Source organism: Anser anser (assembly GCF_964211835.1).
Source record: "Anser anser genome assembly, chromosome: 18".
Lineage (NCBI taxonomy): Eukaryota > Metazoa > Chordata > Aves > Anseriformes > Anatidae > Anser > Anser anser.
Window position 1 is genome coordinate 16118989 of NC_139739.1, and position 13438 is coordinate 16132426.

The 13438-nt window shown below is 51.0% G+C and overlaps 1 long non-coding RNA gene across 1 annotated transcript; it reads right to left on the reverse strand.

Moving 5' to 3' along the window:
- Positions 1 to 5759: 5759 nt before the first annotated feature.
- LOC310883290 lies at positions 5760 to 13125 on the reverse strand. The gene is made up of 3 exons (XR_014573465.1): positions 11807 to 13125; positions 11593 to 11625; positions 5760 to 9601 (listed from the first exon to the last, which is right to left on the reverse strand). It is a non-coding gene; the product is annotated as an uncharacterized lncRNA (long non-coding RNA).
- Positions 13126 to 13438: the final 313 nt, after the last annotated feature.

Genomic DNA, 13438 nt, shown 5'->3' on the forward strand with positions numbered 1-13438 from the left:
GTTGATATGAAACACCAACGCCAAGCCCACAAGACGTGGTGGATGGAGTAGGCAGTGGAACTGAGGTAACCCCAGAAACATGTGCTGGGGCTGGAGAACTGCTGGAGAGAACGTGCTGCAGGTGAGGATGGCCCATTGTGATGTCGCAGTGATGGGCTGTGACATCCCAGGGGCGATGTCCCCTACTGGTGGGTGGCGATGTGCCTGGCAACTGTCTGTGACATCCCGCTGATGCTCTGGGATGGCTCCAGGTGACGATTTGTGACTGCGTGGCCCTCACTGCTTAAATCTGGGCACGGCAGCTCAGCCCAGCGACTTGTGCCTCCCCTCCAGCCGAGCGGTTGTGTGAGGACTGGAGTGAGGCATTAGTTGTGCCTTGGTGCTGGTTCGTGGTCTCAGAGCTGCTTCGTGTAGCTCTCAGAGGCTCACATCCCCAGAGCCACCTCTGCTTTTCTCCCAGCCCTGCTCCGACCAGGCAGCTGGGACATCCAGGAGGAGCACCTGCAGCAGCAGAGGTAGGCAGCGCAGGGACACCTCTATCTGCCAGCGGAGAGTTCCTCCTTGAGGGACCCTCCCCAGGCCAGAGAATGACAGTGGCCCCTCTCTTCCTCTTCCAGAGCGACACCCGCTGCTGCAGCGTCTGTACCAGGGAGCGCATCGTCACCTGCTGCTCCCCCCAGCCCACTGCAGCTGGTGGCAAGCATGGACGCGGCATTGGACACCCGCTGCCCCATATGCCTGGACACCTGGGGCAGCCCCGCTTTCACCATGCCATGCCACCACCAATTTTGCTTCCCATGCATCCAGCAGTGGGCTGACAGCAAGCCCGAGTGCCCGCTCTGCAGGCGGAGGCTGACATCAATCAAGCACTCGGTGCAGTCTGATGACAAGTTTGAGGAGCTGGTCATCAGCCCGTCGGCAGCAGCATCCATCGATGCCGACAGCCGCCCTGACGCCCACGCAGCTTGGCCATGGGCTGCATGGCTGGCACCCAGCCCTCTGGTGGGCGGCCTCCCCGCGGACACCTGGGGACAACTCTTCCGGGAGCACCCTGCTCTGCTCCAGCCCCTGCTCTCCTGGGTGCGCCAGGAGCTGGGGCGCATTTTCCAAACACGGCGTTCGCAGGCGCTCATCTTGGAGAACGCCATCAGGGAGACCCTGCGCCTCTTCGGACTGGGGGAAGAGATGCTGGTCCAGCTGCTGGAGGAAGACCTCAGCGAGAACGCGGCGACATTTGTGCGTCACCTCCTGGACGTCGCCGTGCGACAGTGTGGCAGGGAGGCCCACCGCCTGCTGGGCCTCAACGTTCCCCCTGCAGCCGAGCATCGGGAGGCCAGCCCTGTGCCAGAACCCGGCCCATCTCGCCCTGAAGGAGTGGCTCCTGCACCTGACCCAGTCCCCCCTCTCCAGCCTGCCAGCTCCAGCAGGGATGAGGTGCCCGGCACATCAAGAGATGCCCTTCGAGGGAATGGCAGCCGCCCTCACTCCCCCCCTGCTGCAGTCCCCATGGAGCAGGCAGCACCTCAAGAGGAGCCACAGGAGGCCGCAACAGGTCCCTCCACCGCCAGGCGGGGCAGGGGCTGCCCACCTGGGGGGCCCCGGCGAGCCCCCAAGAGGAAGACAAACTCCTCCCAGGCCTCTGCACCACCCAAGAAGAGGCCACCCCGCCGGCGACAATAGAAGACTCTCCAAGACCAGGGCCGGACAGCAGCTGGGACTCACTCCGGCCCGAAAGGACCCAAAGGTCATCAGGGTCCTATTCTACCACACAGAGAACAAATAAAATCATGGAAAACGAGTCAGTGTTGCAAACAGCACAGTGCTCATTGCCATCCCCACCCCCTGCTGCTTTCTCCTCCCTTTCCCGATGCCGTGCCCACTCTTTGCCCTGTTGCGTTGCTGCCCTGACAGCACCCACTGCCCCGCTCCAGCCTGCGTCTCCGCAGCCGCTCCCAGGAAGGTGTTTCCAGCCTGGGGTCTCCAGCCCAGCCCATGCTCCGATCTCATCACCCCAGCCTGGCCTCCTCCTCACCACAGCCTCTGACCCCGCAGCTGGGGCTCTGCTCTCCTGCCAGCCTGCACTGCTGCTGTGGCCCGGCCACGGCGGCACCCAGATGCCTCCTGCGCAGTCACGGCCTGGTGCTGCTGCTCTCGTGGGCATCTGGGGCTGTGCCCTGCCCAGGCATGAACCCCAGGTGGCTCAGCGAGGAGAAGTGCAAATTGCTGCACCTGGGGAGGAACAAGCCCAGCACCAGGACAGGCTGGGGGCACGTGCCTGGAAAGAACCCTGTCCTGCCCCCATCCCAGTCCCTGCCCCACTGCGGGTACCAGTGCCTCTCCCTGTCCTGGTGCCACCTCCATCCCATCCCATCCCATCCCATCCCATCCCAATGGGCAGGCAGGGAGCGGGCTGAGAACCGGGCTGATCGGCCGGGCTCGGGGGCTGGAGGTCAGCGACATGGAGTCCAGTAGGAGGCCATCAACGAGCAGAATGCTCCAGGGTCAGTGCTGGCTCCAGTTCCGTTTAACAGCTTCGTTAACGGTCTGGATGATGGGGAGAGTGCACCCTCAATAAATCTGGGGATGACACAAAACCAGGGGAGTGGCTGAGTCACCAGAGGGACACCACCCAGAGGGACCCGGCCAGGCTGGAGAAATGGGCTGGTAGGAACCTCGTGGGGTTCACCGAGGAGCAGAGCAGAGTGCTGCACCTGAGGAGGAACAAGCCCAGCACCGGGACAGGCTGCGGGCACGCGCCTGGAAAGGACCCAGGAGTCCTGCCGCACACCAACTTGACCGTGAGCCTGCAACGAGGCCTGGCCGCACAGCAGGCAAACGCTGTCCTGGGCTGCATTGGGCACGGTGTTGCCGGCAGCTCCAGAGAGGTGATCCTCTGCTCTGCTCAGCTCTGGGGAGGCCACAGCTGGAGTGCTGGCACCGATTCTGGGCTCCCCAGTCCGAGACAGACCTGGGCACACTGGAGTGAGTCCGGTGGAAGGCCACCAAGATGCGGGAGGGACTGGAGCAGCTCTGCTGTGAGGAGAGGCTGAGGGAGCTGGAGAAGAGGAGGCTCAGGAGGAAGCTGGCAATGTCTGTAAGCACCTGCAGGGAGGCTGCAGAGGGGACAGAGCCAGGCTCTCTGCAGTGGTGCCAGAGCCCTGCACTGCTTGCTCCCTCCTGGGAGATCTTCAAAAGCTGCCTGGACTTGGGCCCCCTGCTCGGGGTGGCCTTGCTGCAGCAGGCCATTTGGACAATCACAGACTATCTGAGTTGGAAGGGACTCACGAGTATCATCGAGTCCAACTCTTGAGTCCACAAAGGACCACCCAAAAAATAAAAAAAATAAAATACCAGGCACAGAACTGTGGCTGACACACTTGGAATTGCCAGGTTCTTCTTTCTTGCCCTTCTTGAAAATTGGGACCACATTTGCCAGCTTCCAGTCAACCGGGACCTCTCTGGATTCCCAATGCCATTGAAAATTAATTGAGAGAGGTCCCTTGAAGACATCAGCCAGCTGCCTGAGTGCTCTCGGGTGACTCTCATTAGCCCCCATGGACCTCTATGCATTCAGGTGCAGCAGCATATCCCACACTAGCTCCGGTTTAACTGGGAGTTTATTGTTCCCACCAGTATCTAGGAAACCTCCAACTTCAAGGCTGTTAGCTGTTACAAATACTGTTATGCTGGCCTAAAGCCAGCAGCTTTTCTCCATCCCACCCCTGAGGTCGGTAGGCGGCTGTACCTTCTCTGAGGAGATGTTCTAGGTTGCGTTGCTTTTGCCCCCAGAGCTCTTGCCCGATATCAATCTGCCTTGCACAGAGCTTCCATCTAATAAGGCAGCTAATTAAATGACTGAATTGATTTGTGTCTTTTTGGAATATTACACCCCGGCCTAGCTGGAGTTCAGAAAGTCACCAAAGACCCTGAGCAAACCACGTGGAAAGGCGAATGCTTGCAGAAAGGTGGGACTGGCTTCTGGCTCACTGCGTGCCATTTGCCATAGCATTGGTCACATAGGTATGTTCAGCTGCCACACTGGATGATGTTCTTGCTCCACGCCATGGAGAGAGATGCAAAAGGGACCACAGCTGAGCTGCTGGCATCAGAGTGGCACAGTTTCAAAGCAGATACATTTCTGAGCCATCTTACCATGTATGGCCATTTGTGACTTAGAAAGAAGCCCGTGATTTTTCCTGAGTCTCCCAGGTGCCTCATGATGTTTTTTTTTTTTTTTTTCCAGAAAAGCCATGCTCTCGATTGCTCCTTTTGTGGTGAATGAGACCATGAGGAAAGAAGAGCTCATAGTTTTCTGGACATTACTGTCGGAGGTACAAGGTTTAGATGGACCTCTGGCTGAAACAGGGAGCTCTTCTGCTGGGTGCATCTAGCTGTGGAATGAAATACCTGGGAATCTTTTAGGCCCCCAAAGACAGATGACCCATTGCATGTTAAATCCACTTCCCTCCTAAGCAAGGCAGAGAGGACACCAGATCTGGAGGAGGGTGGGGGAGGGATCTCTTCCCATCTCCACTGTAACTCAGGTAATGATGATTTTAGGAGACCTGCTGTTCTGCAGAATCAAGTCACACCACAGAGCATGGGGCTGGCATGAGGACTGGCAGGCGATAATCAAATCGTACTCAAGCAGATGCAACAGCAGACGAAGATAAATGGGTGGGAGTTAGGAAGGAAGCAGCAACAATGAATAGGGACTGTAAGACCAGATAGATTAAACAAGATAAAAAGCAATAAATATGTACATATCTAGTAAACAATGATTAATGGGAAACAGAGAACGTTGCAAGGAGGGGTTTATTGGAGCCAGAAGGAAGAGCAGAGACTAAGAGAGCTAATGAGATGGTATGAGGAAAAAGAAGTGTGGCTGTCAAACCTAGCACCACAGGAGCGGGGAGGAAAAGCAAGGACCGGACTGGTGGGACCCTGTTGCCTTGGTTAGCAAAGAGAACAGGAAGCCACCAGGACTGCAGGGGACAACCAGTATGACTGCACGAGAGTTGGCTTCACCACACATTGGTCTCACACTGGCACAGCAGAAGGCAGCTGTGATGGTTTTGGCCATTCCCACAGAGGTTCCATGTCCCCCATGCCAGTATCTGCATGCAGGGGACTTGCTGCTGCCAGGTAATGCAGGAACCGAGGCTTCCTTCTGCTCTCCTAGGAAGGCTGGTACCCTTGGATATCCATTGCAAACTCATGCTGGGCATGCAGCTTCCCACCAAGCAGCGGCAGCTGCTCAGCTTATTACCTACAGAGCAGCAGAACTTGAGCTCTTTTCCCTGCAGCAAGCCCTCCAAAGGGGTCCTCACAAGAGCTTTGCAGCCTTGATGCTGCTGCAGAGCTGTTTGCCAGACACCTTTACCCACAGGTTTGGTAATGGCCTGTCTTCTGCTGCCATCACAGAGACCTAGAGCAAGGAGGGCCATTTGGCAGCCTGAGTTTGCCCAGCTGGAGGGGTTCTCAGGAGGAGAGCTGGGGAGCGTGGCAGGCAGTTCTGGCCAAGGACAGGAGAGTGAAGGGCTCACTGCTAAACTGTCCACCAAGCGCTGAGAGATTGGAGCCATCCATTAACGCAATTTCACTTCTCCCATCAGGTTGCAGAGTTTGCAGTGATAAAATGAATTAACAACTGCAATTAAACCAAAATCTCCCCTGTGTTGCCAGGATGAGTTATCAGGAGCTGGGTTTTATAATAGCTCTATCCAGGGGACTGCAGGAGATGGCTGGGGGTGGCAGGGGCTGAAATGTTTATAGGTTGTGATACCTTGAGCTCTAAGCCACTTTGTTTTCATTGGGGAAAATGTATTAGGAGCCAAGATGCCTGCATGTGCAGGAAGACATCCTGCTGGCCAGGAGAGCTAGAAGATGGGCTCCAGCTCTGAGGCTGCAGGGATCCAGCCTGTCAGCCTTGGTTCGTGGCAGAGGCCAGAGAATGAAGAAGGTAGCGTGTGAAGACCTGGCCTTGTTCCTACAGTGGGAACTATTTTCAGGCTCCCTCCCACCCCAAACACAGGCGGAAACTGTCATCAAGCTGTGTGCAGTCATGGGCACTCCAGAGGCCAGCCCCAGCCCTGGCAAGGCTCCTGAGCTCTCCATGTGCTTGGCACCAAGGAGGGTGGCAGAGAAGGGATTCATGTCCCAGGCCAGCATTATCTGATGGTGAGGGCCACAAGGGAAACTATTCCCCATACAGGAGAGAGGACCGGCTTACCACAAACGGTGGCTCCTGTAAGATGCTGTGGCCAAAGCTGCAATGTTGCCACAAATGTTGCCACAGGCACAGGGTGAGTCGTGCTCCATGACGGTACCAGAAGCTTGTGGAAGGCACTGGATGACTGTCAGCTGCACGTCCTGTGCAGCTACACCTCAGGCACCGCTCTCCTGACCAAGAGATGCTGCCCACAAAGCTCATTGAGACCTCCAGCGCCTAATGTGCCTCTGAGGCATCCCTTCAGACAACCAAGAGCCAAGTAACACTGTCTCTACAAAAACCTGTGCTAGCATCATCTGCACTGCTACCCTGATAATTGCACCCACCCCTGTGGAGGGCACCCCATGAGGCAGCCTCACGGGCTCCAAACCATGCACACCATTGTGCTGGCACTGCTGGGTGCTCCAAAGTCAGTCTGCAGTGCCCACAGCAGCAGGAGACCACAGCAAGGCCCACTGTGCCACGTCTTCACCCTGCAGCCTCCTCAACGACACTATGAGCAGGGGAAAATGCTCAAAAGGCAGTGCTGATGCTGCTGATGTCTGAATTTTCAGTGGTGTGAGTCCTTCCTCTTACTTCTAAGAGCATAGCAAGCCCTCTCTGCAGCCCTGCAATAATCCCATCTAGGCTGTGCTCTTAATCAAATCAATTTTACTAAGTAATTGAATTAAAAGAGCCATTTATACAGAGCCCAGTTATTTCGGGACTCTGTGCAGCCTTTAGGAGAGCAAAGCTTCAGTGCTTTCGGGCAGGACCTGACCATACCCAGGGATATCTATCCAGCTCCTTAGGGCAGCAGGTCTCTTTTCATGCTCTTTGCACAGTGCCTGGCCCAGCAGAGCCATACTCCACTGCAGCAGCTCCCGGGTGTGATAACAACCACAGGGATGATGTTTTGGGAAGCAGAGTTAGTGTAAGAACTGTCATTTCTCCACTGTACCATGCCAGGTAGAGACAGAGGGAGAAGCCCCAGCTGTCTCTTAAAGCAGGTTTCAGCTCAGCATTAAGACATCAACACTTCCGTGTCCCCATGTGGGGCAGATGTCTGTATCTGAGGTTGTGCAGTCTCCCTCCTTGAAGTTTGCAAGACCAGACTGAATAAAACCCTGAGCAACCTGGTCTGACCTCAAGCTGATCCTGCTCTGAGCAGAAGGTTGGTCTAGAGACCTCCTGAGGTCCCCACCAACCTGAGTTTGGCTATCTCATTATTCCTGAGTATGACCTTGACTCTTCCAGCCATGGCAGCTGCCTGTTGATTCTGAGAACACATGAAGTATCTGGCGGGTGGTACTCAGCGACTCCCAGCTAGCAGCAAGTCGCTCCAGACTTGCAGCAGCAAGTAGCAACATCTGGGTTACAGGCTCTGCAACACCAAGGAAATATTTTGTTTCAGAATTAATAATTTTTTATTTTATTTTTATTTTATTTTTTACCAGAAGCACTTTGGGGGTTTCATATGTTTGTTTTTTAAACAAACATACCAGTATTGGCCAAGAACAGCAATGTATGCTGTTGTTAGTGCAATAAAGAAAAAATTAGCACTTCGAGGGGAGTTTTTCAGTTTGCCTACTGGTAGCTTTTCAAACCTCTTCTTTGGGTCTTTCCATTTCTCATTCTCCGGAATGGGCTGCAGCCCTGTCTAGCTGAGATAATAAAACGTCATCAGTGCAGGAATAACAGAAAAGTACAAAAAATCACATTTAATTGTCCAGAGACATCCCTGACACACCATGCCAGCGGAGGCACCCAACCTCATTGTGCGGTTCCTAGGGCTGCGTTTCACAGCAGCCTGATTGGGATTTAATGACAGGGACTTAGAAATACAGAGCATTTCCCTCACGCAAAAAGGGGATCAAACTGAGCCCGAATACTTGAGAATGGAAAAATCTATTAGACAGCCTGTCTCCGGCAAAAGACTGAGAGATTAGTACTGGCTTTATCCTGTGGGATTATCCCTGCTTGCATGTTTTTAATTTACTCACTGTTATGGATAGGTGCTTTGAACATCTAAATAAATAAGTGATTCGATTGCATAAATTCTCCATCAGATTTAATGCTCACATATTTAAGAATTATCTTGTAATGCCATTTGTGCTCGTGTCTCATTAAATAGATCTGCAGAAGATTTTTATTTTTTTTTTTAGTTTCACATTGAAGATGTATGTTAGTAACACAAAATGATGAACCAAGCACTAATGAGAAGGAAAATCTTGTGGGAAGCAAATGTCAAAAACACTGCTCGGTACAAACATGTGGGTTGAACCTTTGGCTGTGCCTCCCCTGTGGCAAGGACGCATCTTGGTGGTCTCCCTCCCAGCGTCAAGGCAGAGTCTCCCTGCCAGCACAGACAGACGTCATGTCTGTGCCCTCCTTCCTTCTCTGCACCATTTAATGGCTTTCTTACTGTTCCACAGATTAGGAAAAAAAGCCTTCCCAATGTTGCCAGGCAGCGTCAAAGACAGAGAATTGCCTTAAATCTCCTTTGACGCCAGAGACAAAGCCACAGTGTGTCTGATGGCTGCGGACAGCCCTATCTGACTTTAGTTCAGACAAATGCTTCCTTTCTCAGCTACGCTGGAAAAGGAACACACATCCAATAACACCATAAACACAATCTTAACTAGTTTTCAGATTGTGCATGAAATAATTAGTTATAGAAGACATTTTCTTATGTACCATTCAGGTTTAATTAGGAAACATGTTCATGAAGCTGGTCCACGTGACAGAGGCGCATAGCTGCACAAACATGGCTGGGAAGAAGTTTGGATTGTTGGTTGTAAGTAAGGTTGAATGGGAAGTCTTCACCTTAGGAAAAAAAAAAAAAAAACCATTCTTGTGGGAATGAGAGCATGGAGACAGCAAGTCCGTGGTGGAGACTCAATAGCCTACGAAGACCCCAGTTTTCTTCTTCCAAGCAGGCCATCGCTGTGAGGAGCACTGTGGTTTAATGCATTACAGCAAGGTGCAGAGGGCTCATGAAGAAAGAGGGGTCTGGACCAGGGAAACGTGGAGCATCCCTTGGCATCTAATCCAAGGGCAGCAGCAAAGCCTTGTTTTGCTCCAGGGTGGGAGACTGGACAGAGCAGCTGCATTGGTACTTCCATCAGAGCAAGTTTCCTGTAAATACCTGTGTAGTTAATGAAGGGAAGGAGGAATCCTGGTTCATGCGCAGAGGCTACCATGGCACAGGTGCAAACTCCAGGTGCAGGTTGCAGAGAGGCTTTACCTGCCATGCTGAGTGATTTGCTCTGGGGCACGAGGAGAACAGATGGATGTGTGTGATGTGTGGGGCATGGCAGCTCTGAGCGGTTCTTCTTGGTCTGTTCTTCTGTGCCTGATGATGCTGGAGCTGTTGACGTTGTTTGTGCTCTGCAAGGAGAGAAAAGAAGCGGAGACTGAGCCACACAGAGCCTCTGCATGGGCATCAAGAGCAGGGGCTGGCCAGGAGCCTCTTATGTGGGACTCCCTCCCCAGGAGCAACCCCACAGGACCTGGGTGGTGTCCCCATGGAGGGTGGATCCCCAGATCCAGCCCCGCTACCTGCAGCTCAGCACAGTCAGGTTTCCCACGTGCTGTGTCCCTCCCGCAAGGCCCTTGGGGCATTCACCACTTCCCCATGCCACTCACAGCCAGCCACAGACATCCACAGACAGAGCTCACGTCCCTGCACCAGCCCCCCGGGGATGCCCACTGCCCTCCCTCCTCCTTGGCAGGTGAGGAGGGAGGAAGGACCTCCTCTTTCTCTGCTCCCAACTCCACCATCCTGAAGGGTCGCACTCCTCCTTTCCAGAGCAAAGCACCCAAACCGCTCACTGATTTTGACTCTCTGCCCTCCAATCAAACACCTTATCAGCAGGCTAATTTTTTGGCTTTTCTCCCTTTTGCCAGCAGCCAAAGGTCTTTCAGATGCTTCCTTCAGCCCCATCCTCAGTTCATGCCACAGCTGCAGCAAGAAAACAGTAGGCAGTACACCTGCATGCAGAGCTTTTAGCAAGCCTGGAGAGGGGGAGATGCTTCCACCAACCACCTCTCCTCTTCAATGCATTAAAAACTTCAGCCCATTGCTTGACATCTTTTTTTTATGACACCAGACCTGCTAACCCCTTCTTCAGGATGTTGATTCCTGCCTTCTGGATCCCGTGTTATAGACGTAGCCCTGCAGTGTTTGCTAAGTACAGGTACAATTTCCAAGCAAACCGTCTGGGATCTTCCCTACAGCTCCCCCTTTTTAATCCTTTGGGTTTCCTAATGGAGTCCCAGGTCACTTGTAAATCCCTACATAAAGCAAGAATTCATGCCTTCAGCAGCATGATTAGTTGGCCTGACACCCAGACAGACCTCTAGGCATGCATTAAATCTTTATACTCTATTTACCTTTTACTGAAGGTATTTTACAAGCCTCTGAGTTTCTGAGTTAGTTGCCATGGCTTAAAGAATTTTCTCTAACCATATTCAGAGATCTGTTCTGTGCCTCAGATTTGTTTTTGACTTTGTTTGGCACTGAAACCAGGAATAATGTCACTGCTATGCAAGATATGTCATGAAACTACATATATATAATTTTTATACCCTTGTTGTAAAACGTCTTTGTGTTGTGTTTGCATTTTGAATTTACCAGTGGAACAATAGCATTTCATTTGGGTCAGAATTAAGGTCCTTGTACTATCATAAAATTCATGCTTAATAGGAATAATTTTGTTCGCTATTCGGGCACTGCAAGAATTATGATGCCCTAACTATTTGCATTGTTGCTTTTAAGTGGCCAGGTGTTTTGGATGCTGTGATAAGTAAGTGCATTGTTGTCAGTCAGCCACCATAATTGGGTTTTGAAACAAAGACTTCTGGCTTTTGGAATATTTACCAGCAAGTAGTGACATTTTCGACAGATCAGGCAAAGCTGCTGACTCGAAAAAGCTTATTTTTGTGACTATCAGCAACATGACCTCCCTGGTTTGAAAAGAAAAAGAAGTGATTGTTCTGCTTAGAGCTGACAACAAGGTTCAAAATTCTTTCTCATATTCACAGCGTATTTCTAATCCAACTTGATAATAGAAACTGCACTTAGAGGGATATATTTCACTGCTGCACATGCATTCAAACTCAGGTCAGGAAGAATTTTGGCTTAGAGAATGTGTTATTGTGATTAGCTGCTGAGTGCAGAAATACAGTAGCCCAGACAGCATCGAAATTCCCACTTCTCCTTATTATGAGAAGGGATATATCTGATCTATTGTCACATTTGCAAATGGCTTACCCCTTGTATGAACACGCACAGTTCCTTGATGAGAATAACAAATCTTACCTACTTTGCTGAATGACATTAATGCATTCAATGTTAAAAAAGTTGTCTTTGTGCTTACCTTCCTGACAGCAATTCCAGAGATTTCCAGAGCCTGAAACAAGAGATAACCTAATGAAATGATCATTAGTCTTTTTTGCCATAGCCATTATGCCCCATGACTTCACAATTTCTGGACATGAAACTCTTGGTATTTTGCCTTTCCCTTGCTGATTTTCCATCATGTATCACTATCAACATTGTGACAGACACTACAAAACCAGTGGTGAACTCACCTCTAAGTTGTACACCTCCAGCTCTTCAGGAGTCTAAAATCAGTACTAAAGCTCAGCACAGCTAAAAGACCAGCTTGAATTTAAGTTCCACGATGGAAATGACCTGATGTTGGCAGACTGATATTCTAGGAGGTAACCATAGAAACGTTCCCAGTAGCTTACATGGAAGATTAAAAGTTGCAAGAAGGCAGAAACACGGTCTGGATTAGTTTTTGTTTGTCCAAGGGCATCACCCTGGCAAGGGATTATTAATTGTGTTCAAATTCTTCACTTTTAAGGAACAGCCTCCATGCAACTGCAGCTGCTTCCTAACCAAATGAAAAAAAAAGGCCATGTGTATACACACATGGAATTTTTGCAGCTCTTGCTGTTGCATCATTACATGTGCATGCAGGCACTGTAGTGTACAGTGCAGGCAGCTGGACCATGGCACAGGACAGCTGATGTTGGACTTCGAGTCATGGAGCTAAAGCCAAGGGTGGTATTGGGAAAAGGCTTCTGCTTTTAAATACGGGAAGAGTCAACCCTTGGGAGAGGGAAGGCTGTCAGAAATGTTTGTGTTTCCACGACAGATGGTCTCTGAAGGCCATCTGTCATGGAAACTTGGAGCCGCTCAAGGCTTGGACGGCGAGTCCTTCACCACCACTGATGAGCTCACTAAGAAGCTGTCAGAGCAAGAAATGTCTCAATGAAAGGAGCAAAGCAGTTCTGGACACAACCCTGATCTGCATGCATCCAGCTACCATCACCCTATCCCCTCGAGCACGCAGCAAAACAGTCTTCTCTGTAAATCCAGGCCTGGCAAAAAGCTCTCATTCCCAAAGTACATGCTTATTCCAGTCCCTATATATTTGAACAATTCATCTTGCAGTGTGGATCCACAGACTCAAATCTCTCTTTTCCCACAAAACTATGTCATTTCTGTATGATGCAAAACCACCCAAGGTCAGTATCATTTTTCATCCACTTTGCACAGGTACCAGAAAAGGTACAAGATTTGGGGCACCCATGGGCACATCACCACAACACCTACTTGCAATTCCCTCTGTTGAGCAACTTCCATGTGTATGCAAAAACAAAACAAAACAAAACAAAACAAAACAAAACAAAACAAAACATAACCACCAAATTAAAACCCTCAGAATCCATATGCTTTAGGAGTGCAACCCCATAGTCACTGCATTTGTTCTAATAATAACTAATGAATCGTTAGGTGTGAATCAGAGAAGCAATCATGGTTTAATCATGGTTTAATTTGTTTCACAATACTCCTGTAAGATTCCATGTATAGTTTAATTATATTGAAAACCAAGAATGATTTGGGTAAACTTACTATTAGCTGTTGCTACTGCATCCTGCTTATGCCATCCGATGGACACCAACATGAGGGGCCCAGGAGTGCAGATGGACAGGGAGGGAGATTTGGCCACGAGGGACACAGCTGTTGCTCATGGAAAATCGTGTTCATCTGCAACTTGTTTCCTCCCAACAGCAGGCTCAGCCTCTGATACCTGTGTATTGGCACCTTTGGGCTAAAGCGCCAGGTGCCTTTGCACTGGCGCTGGCCATGAAGGCAGTGTTCAGAGGCTATAGATGCTCATGCCGAGTCTTTGTGCTCGGCGTAGGATCTGA